General features: G+C 37.5%; 1 protein-coding gene across 1 annotated transcript in view; it reads right to left on the bottom strand.

Annotated features, from left to right (window-relative positions):
- Positions 1-18592, bottom strand: part of SLC9A9 (solute carrier family 9 member A9) — a gene marked incomplete at its 5' end in the record, with an annotated part of 207296 nt that overhangs the window by 161367 nt on the left and 27337 nt on the right. The gene's annotated exons all lie outside the window — the stretch shown is intronic.

Below are 18592 nucleotides of genomic sequence, written 5' to 3'. Positions count from 1 at the left end.
ATGTATTCAAAGTTCCAGATAAGGTCTCCAAACGAGACAGATATTTAACAACTTGCAATGACAGCGAGGGAACAAAGTCACACTTGAAAATGCACTGCTAAATCCTCACTAGTTTCACACAAAACGTTATTGTTGGTTTATATAACTAGGCAGTGCTATCTGAGATGGGTAGTTTAACAAGAAGCTTGAAATATCTTGAAAAAAGGAATGCACATGTGGTTATAATGTGTTGTAATTTAATTTTTGTACGTTTCCAATCTAGTTATTAAAAAACCCCTTTGCATTCAATACCTGTTCCATAAACACAACGCATAAATTGACAACTGTGCTCTTCTAACTACAGACTTTAATAATATTTAATAAAACGCCATTTAAATAGAGCTATATGCATTCACATACTTAGCTACATTTTGCCCTCAGCTGTACTCCTGTTTCTGAAGTCACGTAAGTACAGAAGATCTGAGTGACTGAACAATCAGCCTGAGAGTTAATTACAAATTGTTTTCAGATACTTTTCCAAGCTGTAGATTTTCTGAAGCATAGTAACCTTATTACATTAAGAGGGAAGCAAATAGGTCACCACAGAATTCCTCATTGGTCCTAAGTATTTGTGTATGTATTTATATAAGCTGCCTAGCAAACAGCCACCAATTGTTTTAAAACAGTTTATCCAGCTGTGGGTCTCCTTGATTGATGAGCTCACTTTCTCTCCATTCCCAAAGAATAACAATTCAAGACCCTGCAGTGAAGTTAGTCTTTTTATCCCCAGCACAAACATGTTTGCTTTAGGGAATGAGTTCTTCAAGAACTGACTGTGGTGCTGCTATCCCGATTTGCAATTGTGTCAAAAGTCAACAGTAATGGAACCGAACATATGTGTGCCTTTTAGAAATAATTGCCCAAACATGCTTGCAGTTTTGACCAGAGATACTCTTCTGACTCAGTTTAAAATTTTTTAAAATAATAAATAAAATGAAGTTTTTACAATTTGACAAATTTAGTCATGATAAATCTTTAAATACCCAGTATACACATCATCCTGGTCTTTAGCATTGTTTCTTATACATTACTAAATATTTTCAGTATGACTCTGCTCACTGGGTGTAGAGAGTTGCAGATGAACTGGACAAAATTGGATTCAGGAGTCTTTCATTGACATAGGAGGTCTAAGTTCACCATAAAGTTTAGTACAGGAGAAGACTCACGGAACCTGGTCTTAGTTCGCATACCATTCAATTCTTGGCTGCACTGAAAATTGAAGTAAACTGAAGCTCAGACTAAACAATGGTGTTGATTTAATCACTGAGATGTTAACCCTCATCCAGCAGAGAAAAGTGAACAGCAAACCCAGTATATTATGTAGGGTTTGGGGTTTTTTTAAAAAAACATCATGAACTATTTAATACATTTTGGTAATGCCAAAATGGCAAAGGTCCAATTTTTCAAACTAAGTGCAGGCATACATTTGAATTATGTGAGAAACTGCCAGGTTAAATAAACCACAAGAATCTGTACTTGTACCTTCTCCATCTAACACATATGGAAACATGCACAGAAATAACTTACTATTGTAAATTAACTTCTAAAACACACTGGTTTATCTTTTAAAAGCTGTATATTTTTAATGAAGGTAATACATTAAAGTAAATAATAAATACATAAAGTAAATAATTTATCAGTGATTTCTTACTAGACACAACCATACAAAATCCAAACCCTCCTTCACTTTAAATAACTTTATAATAACTTTAAAACAGAAATAATTTATTTCATTTTCAATTATAATTTTCTAGTAATCTCAAAATCTGTTTTCTTGTCATCTCTCCAAACTACACATAAAGTTCTTCTAGAGGCTATTTTGAAAATTAGAAATCAAAGGGCAGTTTTGCACTGGAGTAAGTTCTCTGATATTTGTAAAATTAACAGGACTGTGGCATTTTATACTAGCCAAGAGTTTGCTCTCAGGAAAATAATTTAATAAATTCATCGTAATACAGGATATACTAATGCATCCACTAAAAAAATGGGAATTTCACTGAGTCGCAGAATGGTAGGGGTTGGAAGAGACCTTGATCATCTAGTCCAACCCCTCTGTCAAAGCAGGTTCACCTAGGGCAGGTTGGACAGGAATGAATCCAGGTGGGTTTCGAATATCTCCAGAGAAGGAGACTCCACAGACTCTCTGGGCAGCCTGTTCCAGTGCTCCATCACCCTCAAAATAAAGAAGTTTTTCCTTGTGTTGAGATGGAATTTCCTGTGTTCCAGTTTGTGCCCCTTGCCCCTTGTCCTGTCGCTGAGCGTCACTGAAGAGAGCTTAAACAATTAAGCAATTTACCTATGAGAAATGTTAATAACAAGTCTTTTTAGAGTACTAGTTGATGATGTAGCGTGACTTTTCCACTACACATTGAAAAGTTGGATCTCAGCTGGATACTTGAGCTCACAATGATAGTGATATTAAATATGATCCAGTATTACACGACACAGCTCTTCTTAACGGAAATCCAGTGAGGAAAGCATACCCCAATGACAGCAGCACTCTAATCCCAAGGAAACACCCTGCACTGATGTTCCTCACAAAGTTTCAGCAAATCTGATTTTTATTCATCTTCAACAATCCATTTAATATATATGTTAAAAATAATTATTAAAATATCTGTTAAAAAGTTGTAAATAAGTCACAGTGTCAGTGAAAAAAGTTGTAAATAAGTCACAGTGTCAGTGACTCTGAATTTCCTCCAGAATGTTCCTGTCCCACTAGAACGCACTCCCAACCCAGTGCTCATTGTTTGACACAGAGTAGGCTATTGACACAAATCAAGTTAAGCTCTGAACCTGTTTAGTAGGACGGTACTTCCATCTTTCTGACTCCTGTCTGTGAAATCATCTTTTTTACTTTACTTTTTACTTTTACTAATCTAGAATGCTAAATTTTATTTTTTATTTGTTTAGAATGTCAGAACTGACATCTTCAAGGCTGTATAAAGGAAATAGAAGCTGAGTTGCAAATCAATGTAACCCTAATTTCCAATATGGCTTTGAAAATCTTAACCTTAAAATACACTTGCAAAGTAATTTCCTTTCATACACTTTTAAAAATCTTGGTTTTAATCTATATTGTAAGTTCTTTGGGAAAGTGGTTGCCCTTTAAACTATGGGACCTTTATCTCTGTGTTCTGTGTGATACTTCTCTGATAATAACTTTTATAAAGTAACTGCTATTTTCTGTATATGCCTGGATTTTGCATTTATACTGCGAAGTGTGGATCATTTAGAATACTGTATTAGCCACTTGAGATAGTGTTCTTTTATTTTCTCAAAGTAAAGTAGCAAGTAGTATTCTGTGGAACAAAAACGAGGCACAGATCTATGAAAGGACTTAGGAGACTTCTACTTATGTTGAAAAACTGAATCCTCAGAGCTGCTGCCTTAGAGCCCTAATACACTTAATTTTCATCCGTAAAGCCTCTTTACCCCCAACAGATCTTTTTTGGGGGGCTTGTCCAGCACTATGTAATGCATGTACTGGTTGTAAAAAGATCCTTTGGGATTCACAAACTAGTCAACGACCTGTCTTGCCAGAGAGGTCTGTTAGAGTGATGCTGAGACCTGGCACTCACAAAACCCAAAGCTGAATGAAAAAGAGGTGGTTCCAATTCAGAGTCCCTTTTCCTTGAACTCTAATAAAGCGAGATACGTGAGCCTTAGACTCAAACCCTGCTTCACCTTGGTCACATTCATTTATCCTAGATACTAAGAACATGCCAAAGAGAGACTCTAGGCTGCCAGTGTCTAGAAGCTGCTCCACCTTGCTTATTATTAGCCATTATTCATTAAACTGAACAGCTGGAAAGTGCATGAATGTGAAAGCATGATGTGGTATCAGGTGATTTGGGTCCTCATCCTGGGTGATGGATGTCTGAGCTTAAGCCTACACTTCGAACTCTGTTTTTTCCCCCCCACTCTGTCTCTCTGGCTTTGTATAGGTAACTTGAAGCTGTGAATTCTGCTAGGTGACAAAGTGTCTTAAACCATTTCTTTTTTGTATCTAGGAATATATGACTGGTCAAGGAGCTACATACAACCAATACAAAGCACGGAGTTGATTTGGGGTTGCTCTCCCTCCTTATCAACTTATTGTTAAGAATAAATTTGCAAATTCAGCAGTTTATTTGTATGATTAGAAACTAGATGTTTAGCAACTTTATACTTTAGAAAGAAATGGCAAATAAATGATCAATAATAAACAGTCACTGAAGACTTTGCAGGTGGACTTAGCGATGGTTTGGTACTGCAAATAATATTTGTGAATAACTGATTTGGTCGTGGGCTAGGGAAGTGATCGTCCCTTTGTACTCGGCACTGGTGAGGCCACACCTCAAGTACTGTGTTCAGTTTTGGGCCCCTCACTGCAAGAAAGACATGGAAGTGCTGGAGCAAATCCAGAGAAGGGTAAAAAAGCTGGTGAGGAGTCTGGAGCACAAGTCTTATGAGGAGTGGCTGAGGGAACTGGGGGTGTTTAATCTGTATAAAAGGAGGCTGAGGGGAGACCTTATCACTCTCTACAACTACCTGGAAGGAGGTTGTAGCAACATGGGGTCAACCTCTTCTCGCTAGTAACAAGTGATAGGACAAGAGGAAATGGCCAGAAGTTACATCAGGGAGGTTTAGATTGGTAGTAGGAAAAAATTCTTCACTGAAAGAGTTGTCAAGTATTGGAACAGGCTGCCCAGGGAAGTGGTTGAGTCACCATACCTTAGGGACATTCTTTAGTGGTGGACTTGGCAGTGTTAGGTTTATGGTTGAACTCAGTGATCTTAAGGATCTTTTCCAACCTAAATGATTCTATTATTTGGAATATTAATAAAGTTATACAACAGAAGAATAAAACTCAGATTAGCTTTGCTGCAGGACAGCTGATGTTTTCTACACACAAACATAATTTTTTTGAAAGTATAGGGAGGCGCCCATCAAGCTAGAGCGAGTATTTTGCCACTTCAACAGGAAAAGAAAAAAACAGTAATGTAATGAAACACAGGAGAATTCAGAATTTTCCAGATTATGCAAGTCTGGCACTTACGAAGTGCCTCATCTCTAAAAAATGCTACATACAATGCTGTCATTGCACAGTAGAGGGGATACGATGTAAATATTTGACTTGCTGATGTAAGAGTCATCTTCTGGGAAACTGAACTTTTACTACCATAATTTCCAGTATGAATCAGCAAGTAGACCATATAAAATCTCAGTACAACGACGCAGAATAAACTTTAGACTGACAAAAAAAGCAAAGTAAATAACAGACACTGAAAAAACAGAACAAAAATTCTGCATGGCTTTAATGATTCTGAGCACTGGGTCCTTACATTTTTGAAGCTGGACTGAATTAAAGCTTGCCTGTGTGAAAAAAAGGGGGAAGAATCTCCTTATGTAGAAGGTCCAGGTTTTTTACTACCACAGCACTGCTGCTACTAACCTTCTATTGCCATGCGTTGAGGAAAGGAGTTTGGAAAGCACAGACTGTCTAGGTGCTGCTGGAAGTTTCCAGTGAATGTATTTATAGTGCTGCTCTCTAGGAAGGCTACATTGGGATTGGGACATTCTTGAACTAGCTGCTGTTTAAATGTAGAGGAAAAAAAAGAGCCCTCTCCTAAGGTCTTTACAGAGTAATTACTACACAAGAAACTAAAAGCTCAAGAAGAGATTTAGATGCAGCTCAACAGAAGCCTATTTTTTTGCAACAGTTTCCTTTAGTAACAGCTGGTTTTAAGAAGGGATCTAAAAAGAGATAGTGAAATTGCTTTGGGCGTTTTGGGGAACCTCTTGTCAGAAAGTTCTACATGGTAAAACTTCTATTCAGCATACTGCTAGTAGAAGACAGAGAATTTGTAATTTTAAAGTAGAGCCAAACAGGGTATGGCCGATGCAGAATAGAATGGGAAGGCTGGAGGAAAGATGCAAAGAAAGAAGCTGTCAAGGGACTGGGAGAATGATTTTAACAGAAGCATTGTGAATAGCCACAAATGGGATCAGACCACATCTATGAAGGAAAAAGATACTGGAGTCATCAAGACATGAAAGATGAAAGCCTGGCAACAGTTAGCCATATAGGTGTTTATAGCCATATAGGTGGATGAGAAAGGCCATATAGGAAACACGTCAGTAAGCAGCATACCCGACATCTAAACATATAACAAAAGGCTGTACTATACCTCAATGCAGCTGGTAAAAAAACCTACCAACATTTCTGGAAACACAAGACAACGTGGTGTCCAAAAGAACCGTTGAGAGGTGCTATATATGCATGAACAGCGAACAAAGGGGGACAAGATGACAGTGACACGCAGGGTACCTTTGAGTAAGGTAGCTTAGGTACATGTGAGGCGAGACAAATACAAGTTGAAATAAATCCTGCAAATCTCTAATGGTAAAAATATGCCTGAATGGTGCAGTCAGGTGAGAAAACTTGTGCTGAGCTTTGCTTCCTAAACAATCCTGGCCAAATCTTCAGCTTGCATAAACTGGCATCACAGCACCTGCATGACAGCAAACTGAAAAAAATTATGTCAATAAATACGTATTGGCAGGCTAATTAATAGGATGCTGCTGCTTTGATAAGTAACTGCATCCTCACATTCAAGCTAATGGAAAAACCTTTCAGTTCTAAAAGAATCTACTCTTAATTTAAAGCTGCAGGGGACATAATTAGAATGTAACAGAAACTGCTAAGTGAAAATGTACAATACACATACCATATCCTCAATACAGACATCCCCATCTGCCTGATGATTTTATCAGCAGTTGTATTTTCTTCAGTTTTATTATTCATTGTAACATCACTGCTAAATCTCACTGCTAATGGTCTTTATTATGTTAAAGGTTTAAAAAGCATAATTCCAGATTTAAAGTGTTTGTGCAGTTATGCTATGTAGCATGAATGAGACTTGTAATATAAATCTTTCTTGCCAAATATGTTTGCTAATCTGCAGAGAATTTTCCATCTCATATTCTATCTCCCTAAAGAATCTTACTCTATCTAGACATGATTATCTTGTAGCCTGAAGCCAGCTGAACATAGCTACAGATTGTAATCATGCAAGCAAAAGGTGAAAAAAACTGAGTTCCATTTCTTTCTCTTCACAAGGAATAGCAATATTAATAAGCCAACAGTAGGAAAAGTAGACGACTTTAGTCTTGCTTATGTATGAAGTAACATAGTCATTGACAGATCGATATCATAACAGTAATAAAAAGTCACTAGTTAGAATTTAAAATGTATGCTGAAAAACAGAAATAGTAGAGATGAAAATGAAATATTAATTCCTTTATTCTGATCTTTCTATTTCTGCCATACAAATATATTCCTATAACTTTTTCCATACAGTGGAATGCTTGACATTAAATGTTTTGGCTACAGTGATTCATTATTTCAAAGTGCTATATGTACTAGTATATTCTTCTTTTTGTCATCTTTTAAGTCAGTTTTGTCACTAGAAATGGTATTATCAGGGGCTTTTCTTCAATAAATCATTTGCTAACTAATCAAAGCAAGAGAAAACCTCAGTGAAGTGTCTCAGGTAACAATAAACCAATAATAAATTTACCTTAAGCTCTTCTGTATAGATCGCACAAGAAGAAAACCCCTTTGGCTATAGAAATAACTGGAAGAACGGAAGAGAAACTGTCTTTACAAATCCACTGCATACCGAGTTACCTGGAGCACAATGACTGTTCAACAGCTGAGCATTAGTACTATAATGCATAGCTTTAGCATCTACAGATCTGACAAACAGTTCAAGTGTGCTCTTGGCAGGACATTAGGTGATGTACGAAGTTCTGTTGCTTAGAATTTCCCAATGAGCAACAGAAAATATCTACCACAAAGATTTTTATATTAGTCACAGATTATCTTCTTTTTGCTTCTTAAATCAGAAGTTTTGATAGAAAGGCCTAATGGAGAGAAGCACACTTTACACCTCAGAGATATGATGTATGTGGGTATGAGTAACAAGGGCTGCGTTTCAGTAACCATGGTACTACAGCTAGCTTAGCTTGTAGATATTCCCGTGGCATTGGACTTCTGGGAAAGCGGTGGCTGTTCAGAGTTATTTAGACAATCAAGCAAACAGATACTGCATGTGGATGAAAAAAAGCCAACCCAGGTTTCTGTATCAATTTGGGGGCCACTGGTAACAGAAAAAGTTAAGAGTACCGAAACATGCTTCAAAATATTTCTCTTCAGTTCTACAACCCACCTTTATTGGTACCAGACCAAAGTGAGAGACTGTCCTTGCACTGAAACTGGTGAGACATCAAATTGTGGGCTTCAGCAAGGTGCATGTACGAAAGATAGTAGCAGAGGTCAGCGCTAGTTTGTCATCACTGTATCACAGAAAGCAAGCTCAAAGGTTACTGAGTTTGCTGTATCTGCACCCTTTGCTGTATCTCTACCCAACCGCAAGGCTGTCACGCCTGAGTAAGCCGAGTCCTTTGACTTTAGGAAAGACCAACCCTATTTGTGTTTGATGCTTTAGGACTGGCTGAATAAGACTATGCAGAATGCACGAGTGGTCGGAAAGCCTGAATGTTTGAGCCTTTCCTTACTTAAAAACAACCTCCTATGGGGTCATGCTTAAGAAAGTAAAGAATTCTTATACATCAGTATGAATTTTATTTTCATGAGTCTTCTGTAGGACATTTGACCATGGAAAATATCTATTGACATATAGAGATGCTTTCCTTTAAAATGGAAAAAAAAAATTTGCACAGGTTCAAAATTTCAGGATGCAATTGTAGATTTTGCTAAGTAATGCTAACAATGTAGCAAAAGTAAGTGAGGAGTGAAAAAAAAGGGAGTAAATTGTGGACCTACATGAGCTGAAAAGTTAGTTGAGGTCACCAAACATAGCCGGAAGCTGTCAATAAACAGTATTTCAGTTTGGGGGAGTTGGGGGTGGTGGTGTTTTCTTTGTTTAAAAAAAGCACTTTTTTTTCAGACTGACTTTCAAATAGCCTGCACTGTACTACAGTTTTATAACATTTTGCATCAGACATACAAACCAATTCAACACAGCTCACAACTGCACAATATTTTTAATATTCCTCTAATGAGTATAACACAGCGTTAGGATCCCTGCATTCCTGAGCTCCATTTAAATCAGAGACATTATGCATCATATACATAAAAACCTGAATCTCTTTGCAATAAAGAAGCTGCACTTGATCTTTGAGTGATGAGTAAAATCTCATAGTTACTCAGGCAAATGAGCCATGAAACACTGTCAACTGTACTGTGTCTAAGTCATAGTGCAAGTGAATATTTTATTGCACTACAAAGATTTAAACATTATGTCAATATTTACTCAGTATTATTAATTGAGAGAACCTCCAAAAAATACTGAATAATTGACAATCTTACATCCATATTTTGAGACAGATGTCCTCATGACAGTAAAAATAAAATCTAAAAAAATCACAATAGTGGTAGATTATTTTAGAAATGCCTAAATTACTGTTGTAGCGAGGGTGGTGGAATTCTAAGAAAAATATTAGTGATGCTAAGAGACTTCCCTATGAAAAGAACTGAAACTAGCTAGTCTCAAAATAAGATAGTGACAGGGTATTACCTACAGAAGTTAAAAACATTGTAATTACATGTCAATAATTCTAAATTCTCAAATTACACAACTGTTGTCACATACTGAACTAAAATATCAAGTCATTCGGGGTGTCAGGTAAATCAGATTCACAAATTAATTCGCTAATTCATTCAGTCAGCAATTGATTCAGTTCACCAATGAATTATTTCAAAGATTATCATTATTATAGCAATCATAACATGCAAAGTTCTTGCTTTATCTACAAGATATTAGTATTTTATTTAGCCTGGTCAAAACATTCAACAGGTTTTTTTAAGTTCAAGAAAACCTGTTGCAGCCAATTATAAAATTGTCTTCTTTAAGAGAAGTTTCTTTCTAGTTCTCAGCTGAGTGGTTTGTATTCTGAAATGTGAAGACCCCTAATCCCATCTCATTATCAATATAAATGACTGACTTTATGAAAGACTGCTAAATCCATGGCTTTAACAACGTCTGATAGCATTAAGTATCACAGATTAGCTACGGACCAAGAACAAAAGTTTGTATGTTTTCTTCACCTTTGATCGGCTTCAAATGTGCTAGCCTTTAATATCATTGAGTATCACCTCATTATTATATTGACAGAGAGATATACGAGGATCACTTTGTCTTTTCTTTTCAACCTCAAGAACATTCCCTCTATCAAAACAACTCTTATGAGTTTTCTTCAGAACTTCATGTAACAGCAGAATCCTACTTTAAGAAATAGGTTTCAGGACAGTTGAGAATGTTAGTATAAAAGACCTGTCTAAGGAAAGTCTTCAAACCTTGCGGACCTGAATGATTAAAAGCAAAAAAAAAAAGTCTGCTTCAGCAGAAATTCAGAAGAAAATTATTTTGAGTCAAGAAAGTGAGAACCAGTAATGTTTTGAACTCCCTCTCCAAGTATAGAAACATCAGTAGATACTAACCTGCTATCAGTCTATGTGGAAGACAGACTCATGCTTCTGGTTATTATTCACTCTGAACTAATTCATGAATAATTCAGCTATTCTCTAAATTTCAGAATGAAAACCTCCAAAGATTCTGAAACAGCAATATTTTTGTCCTACATTTAAAAATAATAATAACAAAGTGTAAATATTCAATTTTACATATAAAATATAAGAATATTTTCACTTAGTATTTCCTACCAAAATACATAAACCTCATGATCTGATGTTTGTAAGGAACTGTTACAGTAGGTTTTCACCTGGTGTCCCCTTTAAATGAGCTTGTATTACCATTAAAAGATAATTATGATCAGTTTGTGATTTCAGAATAATGTAAATTAGATTAGAGAATAACCTGCTGTAAAATAGGGCATGAAATGAACTATGGAAAAGCTTGTTTGAAACCATTTTAGCATTTTTATTGGATTAGCTCAAATGGTGATGCAAGTGCTCAAGAACAAAGGAAAGAGGAATTCATACCCATGCCGTAAATGGAGATTGTCAGGTACCCTAGATGGACATGTAATTTATAGTGCAGTTTTGAAATGCAAAATGTATTTTTTTGATCAAACAGTTGAATGTTTTTAGGACAGATGGGGACCTTGCTAAGGCTTGAGAGCTTTCAGATATCTACCTGGGCTCGGTTCAATCTCCCATAGAAATAAGGGGCACTTAAGAACATAACCCTAACCTTCACATTTGTAAGTTAGGGTGTGATTACCTCTTGGGATGTGGTTCAGTCTTGTGCCATATTTTCTTCCTTAGTATTTGAAATCCAAAATTTAGACCTCTGAAAGTCTCAGAATCTCCGTGAGTGTGTCGATGGGAAAAGAAACCCGTCCAAACTTAAACAAACATTTTAAGTTTGGTTTCATTTTTTAAACAGCATCCTTGTTACAGCACACAAGGATGGAGGAGAATGACAAGATTTCTTGTGTCTAGGCTAGATCCTGTTTCTAGGGATATATTATTAATGTGCAATGATGTTCATTGGTCAAGTGAAAACCACAACTTTTTTCTTGGAAAAAAATAAATTAACTGAGAGGTTAATACAGAGAGGTCTAATGTGCCACAAAACTGGTGTGATAAACTTTTGGAAATAGGAGCCTTCTAGGCCAGTAAATAACTTCTTAGGGTGAAAGTATTTGTCTTGGTATGATTCAGAATGAGTCAGCAGGACACGAGCTTCAGAACACCATTACTTAACTTGTGGGAAACAGGTGAATGACAATGCAAATGAAAACTTCCTGTCCACATTATCAAGAATACACTAGAGATTCATAGCTCGTGCTGCTTTTTGTCAGATCTGGACCATGAGAAAATGATGCATAAACTTCTGCCTCCCAGGCTTTAACTCTGTAAAAAGCCCTATGTACAATTTTCTTATTTTATTCTTTTAATGGAGTTCATGCTGCACGAACCCCAACCACACAGCAGTACCTTTTCTGTCTCTGTCCTATACTCATGCTCTTCACTGACAACGACCAAGGACAGGTCCCATTTAAGCTTAGGAATTGCCAGGAAATTCAGTTAGTTATTGTTAGTAGAAGGCAGTATGTGGAAGTTACTGCTTATTCCTTATGGTTTGTAGGATATAAACCTATAGGATCCTGTAGGATACATGATTGAACCTCGAGCATAAGTCTACAGATGTGCCAAGATCTACTTCACTCTGTCTCCAGTTTTTCATTTCCTTTCCCCTGCAGGCAGAACAACCTTCTAAAGAATTGTATTTTATTTTACTAGCACTAGGATCTGATTAAGAAGACTTACACAGGCACAAGTAAGAGAGTTTTACCACAGCATTTCTGAACAGTTTGTGGAAGTAACATCTTTAGGACAGATTGACTCGATGCATCTCATGGAAGGCACTTTTCTAAACTCCAAGGCTTGCACATGCCCACTTACAGGACACGCTATTCCCATTACGGGATGTTCATAATCGTTGTGTGTCTAGTTTAACAAATAAAATTTCCCTTTCTACAAGATGAGGTTTGACAATCTTTAAAACCTAAAGCTACTACTGTAGCTTTTAGTTGAAATGATTAATTGGAAAATTGCCTTAAATGTTTCCTGGGTGAGGCAAATGAATTATAATTAAACTGATTAAATGAAAATGCAGTTGTGACGTATTGGCTGCTTTCACATGGAAAATTTACTTTGTAAATATATGAAGAATAAATGTTTTTGATGATAAAAGATTGAGATATTTGTGTAAAAGATTTTGACTTTGGAACAGCTCTAATATAGTGACAGTGGATTACAGAGGATATAATTCTTAAATGCATATGTAAAACCATCAAACCGAGGGACAAATAATTTTTGCCTAAGTCATGTGAATTACAAATCAAATTAGATACAAACATGAATAAGAGAAGTATATGGGATTTGGCTAGCTGAAAATAACACTAAAAACTGTTGTGTCTCCTTTTCTTCACTTGCTCAGATTGAACATCGCTCCTAGATACTGATTCCTGTAAATAGGGTGTAAATACAGAGTAAGTGCACAAATAACTTTGGATTTACATTGATATTCACTGGGCAAGACTGTCAGTCCCTGACACTGCCCTGAACATGTTTTGTCTATTTTATTGATCTTTGAGTATTTAAAGAGCTTGTAGAAAGAGTCCCCTTTTCTTTTCTAGGCACGAACAATTCTGTCAGATGAAGCATGTAAGCATTTGCCTATCAGTAAACCAAATCCATGCGATACAATGCTTTACAAGACACAGTGTTTATTAACATAAATTAACAGATAATACAAAGGAGGAAAGCAAAGTCAACTTCCCTTTTAAGAAGAAGCTGATTATTTCATTGCAAGTTACATTTCGTTGTTTGTTTTTTTTTTCACCAAGTCTAGGACAACTGACTGAATGATATTTTCCCTTTACGTGGTATATTAGGGCTCCTTCAGCTGAACCAAGGGCTATCAAAGAGCGAGCAGAGCTGGAGCTTAGGAGTAATGAATGATCTGTCCTCACCTCTAGCACGTTCATTGCTCACATGAGCAGTTTGACTGTTTGCCTGTTTTCTGCTGTTCCAGCCACCTCCTTTTCCTGTAGAGATCTTTAACCTGGCCAGGTTACAACACTTCTGTGCTGGGTGATGGAAACAAAAGGGCTATACCAGACCCGAGAACTGTATACTAAGCTTAAACTGACCTTACATTTCCAGGTTTGTGAAGGCAGAACAACACTACTGATTGGTAGAAAAGCAGGTGCAACTTACTCAGATTCAGGGTGAATTTATAAATACGTGTCACATTATGCGGTTATGTTTGCATCAGAATATAGCGGTCGCTCAATAGTGCTTATCACCCCGATGAAGCATGTATAACAGGGAATGAGAAATACAGCCTACAATCAAAACTGCAGGGGGAGTCTGGGTGAGAAAAATGCAATGTAATTATTATGGCTAAAGGTAGTGAGGACACTGGGATAAATGTCAGTATTCCTGCAAAAGTGTGCAGTGGGATCTTTATACATGCATTATTCAGAGTTTTATGGTTCTTCTAAAAGCACAGGTACCCCTGCATGTTATGTGGGGCAGTATTCTATTGGAGGTGAAAGGAATATTTACTGAACCACTGACACTGCTATATTATGTTTCATACACGCCAGCGTTGGCTTCAAATATTCTCACCACAGCCCTCTACTGATGTGGGCCAGGACATGGGTGGAGTTAAGTAGCTATTTAGTAATGCACCGCAATCAGACATAGATTTGACAAAAGGCTGGAAAATATTTTTCCAGCAATAGGACTGATTAGACATTCACAGCTAGAGCTGAAGCACTGTAGAAATGCAAATAGATTTGTTCTCTATAATGGCAGCAATTACTGCTTTGCTTCATCCTATAGCTGGATCAAAGCAGAGAGAAAAAGACTGACATTTCTGCACACTAGAATTGCTCCTTCATTATTTCCATGATCCCAGGTTTTTATGTATACTGAACAAAGTACCCAAGAATGCACTGCAGAGTAGCCTTTTAGGGACAAATAATGAGCTATATGGTCTAATAGCTTTTTTCTTGCTCTAATTTCTGTGCCTCCATGATCTACTCCTTCATTTCATCACTTCAAAGATCAGAGAAAGATTATATTCCTAAACGGGCAAGACTGAAGAACATTCCCTTCCTGGGAGGACACTGATATAAATTAACTGATATTACGTCACTGAGCATTGCCTACTATGAACTATGGTAACTTTTGGGTTTACTATTATACAGCAGCTGTAGCCAGTAGCAGTTTGTACCATAGGTTGAACGACAGTCCATGAGATAACGTTCATATCATATCACATTAGAGAATTCTTTCTTAAATCTGGCTATCCACAGATAGGAAAAATTTTTGAGACTACTTACAAAAGTAAAAAGTGCTTCAGAAAGAAGTAAACATTAATTGTTTTAGGCTGCCTGTTGGTACACGTCCAAATAATTAAGTTAGTAAGTATTTCTGGAATTTCTTGACAAAACTTTAAAAATTTACCTTAAGATCTCTACTTCTTTCAGTTTGGAGTTCTTGCTATGTTAACTTATATATTATACTTTTTATGTTACATTTCAGTTTTTTATACATATGCAGCCTTCTTTTTTTATAGTGATTTCTCCTGTACAATAATCACCGGTCTATGTTTTGGAGCACTGAAAGCGTTAGAGACGTTACAGAATTACTCACACTCGTCAAACACCTACTGAAATCAACAGAGGTTTGGGCCGTACAAGGAAGTAACGGTGACAATGTTTTTTCTAGTAACTGAACACAGAGTAAAAACCAAACAGAATATGAAAGACGAGACAGAAGAGCCCAGCAGAGCTGTCTTCAGTTAAGCAATAGCACTAGCAACAAGAGATCGGGGAATAAATCTTGATCTCACATGATAGATGAGGCAGCCTCAAGACTGGAAATGAATGTTAAATCCCAGTTCAGCCGCACGGAGCCCGGGCTGCAGGGGGGCGATCACCAGCGCCCACCAGCATCCCCAGGCCGCTTGTGAACTGCGCTTTGCCACCCTCTGCTGTCCAGATCCCATCCAAGCAGCACTTAGTCACTTTACCGAGTTAAAACCTTATTTGAAGCAAATTGTGTTTTCTGGGGCACAGAACTCAAAGAGTGGGTATCAGTATCTTCCAGTAGCCTTTTACTTCACAAAATGTTATGTGAGCTTGGTCCTGGGGTGTTCCCAGCTCCCAGAACAAACCCAGAAAGGGAGCTTGAAGTATAAATTCGGTACAGTTTGTTTGCCACATCTCTAAAATACTTCAGCTGACTGCAGTTGGGATGTGACACAGCGCCAAAAGGACAGGTAGGATTCTGCACCAAAGCTGCTGGCCCACAAGCCAATCTATTGGTACCATGCAGCATATGACTTTGACCCGGCCTAAGGAGTCCCCCAGGATGGATTGTTCCCAATTTTCCTCCTCTTCCCCATCCTGTTGCAGCTTGAGCCTGAAGAATGCCTGAGCCTTGTTTGTCCTAGAAAGACTGTTTGTACCTGCTTTTGCTGATTGAAAATATTTTCAATCTCAAATTAATTTTAGTGAGTGTTAGAACTTCTAAAGGATAAAAATCAGACCCAGGAGCTCCATTTACATTCACGGAAGCTTGAATCTATTTGGTGGCAGAGAAAGCAGAACTGTCTGTGACACCTTGCGAGGAGAAAAAGCACAGATGAAAGGAGGAATCATGGCACTGAGGATTTTACATTTCCATTGCACTTTGATGTTCAGATCTCACACACCCCACCCCCCCTTCCCGAAGCAAGCTAACACCACGGTGTGCGGTGTGCGACTACATGCTTCTAAGTGGTTGAATCTGCCTCCAGGCACTCTCCTTCTAGCCTTCCTTGCTACCTTTGAAAGATCATCTGCCTCCCCAGCATCTATTCGTGAGTGATGATGATCAATGCTAAAGGAAGAGAAAGGGCATCCCAGTGGCAATTTTATCGACTGGAAATCATACATGAAGCTTTCAAAATGAGCAAGCAAGAGGAAATTAAGAATAGGTTAGACTATAATGATCAAGCAGATCAAAGAAGTGAGAGAAAGAGGGGAAAGTAACTCAGACATCTTTTAAGAGGCAGAAGGCCCTGCAGAAAAGGAAGTATGAAGGCACAAATAGCACAGCATCTTGGCGCTGCACTGTTCCACATTCCCTTGAGATAGGGGCTTATATAGTACCGCTATGGAAAGAAGAGAGCATTCCAGCAGGGATATTGGCTGACTAACACTGCAGTGTTTCCATCTCCAACATGTTAAAAAAAAAAGATAAATAATAAATCCTCAAAAAAAATTTTTACTAAATGACATAGTTTGTATTCTTTGGATTGTTCAGCTTTTAGTTTGCAGTTGGATCATGTATTCCAGCTTTTCTTCATAATGAGATATTAAAAAATAATTGAATATGAGGTTTTTGAACAAAAAGAATATCCTCAAGTGTGGCACTAATTAAAATATCAAAGATAATAAGGTTTGCCAATAAAACCAGGTTTGATAACACAGAGGTGTGGCACACTTCTGAAATGTGTTGCGGGGCTTCAGCCATCTGTCCTGGCTGTTACCAAAGGTTTTTGTCCTTGTAACACAATGGGGTTAGTTATTGTTGAAAGGAGATATGTAGGCAGAGTTTGAATAAATAATTCCTTCATAGCAGAAGCTGTCATATTAGGCTCTTTTCTCCTGGCCAGACCCTAACGCTCATGGACATGTATTTGATCCCTACAGATTTTATTAACAGACACTTGTTCTCAGGGCAAACATTGAACCCAAAGGTACCTTTTCTTCACAATGAGCTTTGATCACCAGTTGATGACGTTCTCCTTGCTACTCTAATAACACCTTGGTTTGTTATCCTGGCTTTGTTACTCTTGTTACTCTGTTTTCCTACTCAATCACTCCACCAGCAGGGAAAAAGTCTTGCTCCCTCCTAGCTCCCAGACACAGTTGAGAGATAATAATGCTCCTTTACTACATGCATCACACATGCTTTCAGCCAGATTGTGGTGTGAGGGACACATGAGGGAGTGATTGTGGACATTTGTGGCAGACCTATTCCTAATTATATAAATTTCTTGTATTAGTGGAGTACGTGAACAGGACCACCTACTGCCTGTCTGATAACAACTGATACTGCCCTGTAGTAAAGTTAATGCATTGCAGGTCACTATGTTGTTAATAGATTAATCTATTATTTTATTAAAAAGAAAAATAAAGTATGTCATCCTTGTCATATACAAGAATTGTATAGAACATCCACACCACAGAAGAGACAGTTTTGTGGGGAAAGGGAGATGTTACTTTATGTGTCTTGGCTCACTGGGAAAATATGACGAAATTTATGTGCTTCCAATTATCATTAGATCTTAATTTTTGGCAGGTTTAACTACTATCTTCTCTTCCCATTTATTTTTAAGTGAGTTGTGTGTTCGTGAATGTGCCAGTTTGATAGCCCCAAAGACAGAGAGCATCTGTTTGCCTATAAAGGAAATATATTTACAACATTCACTTCCACAAACTGCTCCCGAAAGAGTGCTTCAGTCACACACTTGAGGGGCTAACAAGAGGATCAGTAATGTAAAACCCCTGTCATCTTGCCAAGATTACTAATGAGGTTGCAATTTGCCAGTGAGAGGTTGCAACTGTAATGGGTTTTGCAGTCTATTCCTTTTACTAGAAAGGCACTGTAACAACCAGTTCAGGCTTCTGAGTCACTTCCAGTCCTGCAAGCGTTCCCATAACTAACGTAATTTTGTTAGTGATGTCCTTAATTCATTGTGTCACGATTCCAGTAACTAAGCCCATACTTAGAAAATTATGGGGAAACATTTGAAAATCAGGTTGATTATTAACGTTCTGACATTTAGGCATACTGGACAACAATTTTAGCTAAAAGACTCCCTCATATGCAGGACATCCCTAGTTTTCTAATAAGAGTTCATCAGATTTTTTTCATTTACAGTGTTATTCAGCATCCTTGGGTAGATCAGTGTTTGAAGAGTGACTTGTAAAGGATGCTGCTTTTTTGGTA

The sequence above is a fragment of the Vanellus vanellus genome (assembly GCF_965231255.1).
Source record: "Vanellus vanellus genome assembly, chromosome: 8".
NCBI classification, from domain to species: domain Eukaryota; kingdom Metazoa; phylum Chordata; class Aves; order Charadriiformes; family Charadriidae; genus Vanellus; species Vanellus vanellus.
Note: the sequence above shows the minus strand (reverse complement) of the source record. Positions and strands in the feature narration are given on the sequence as shown.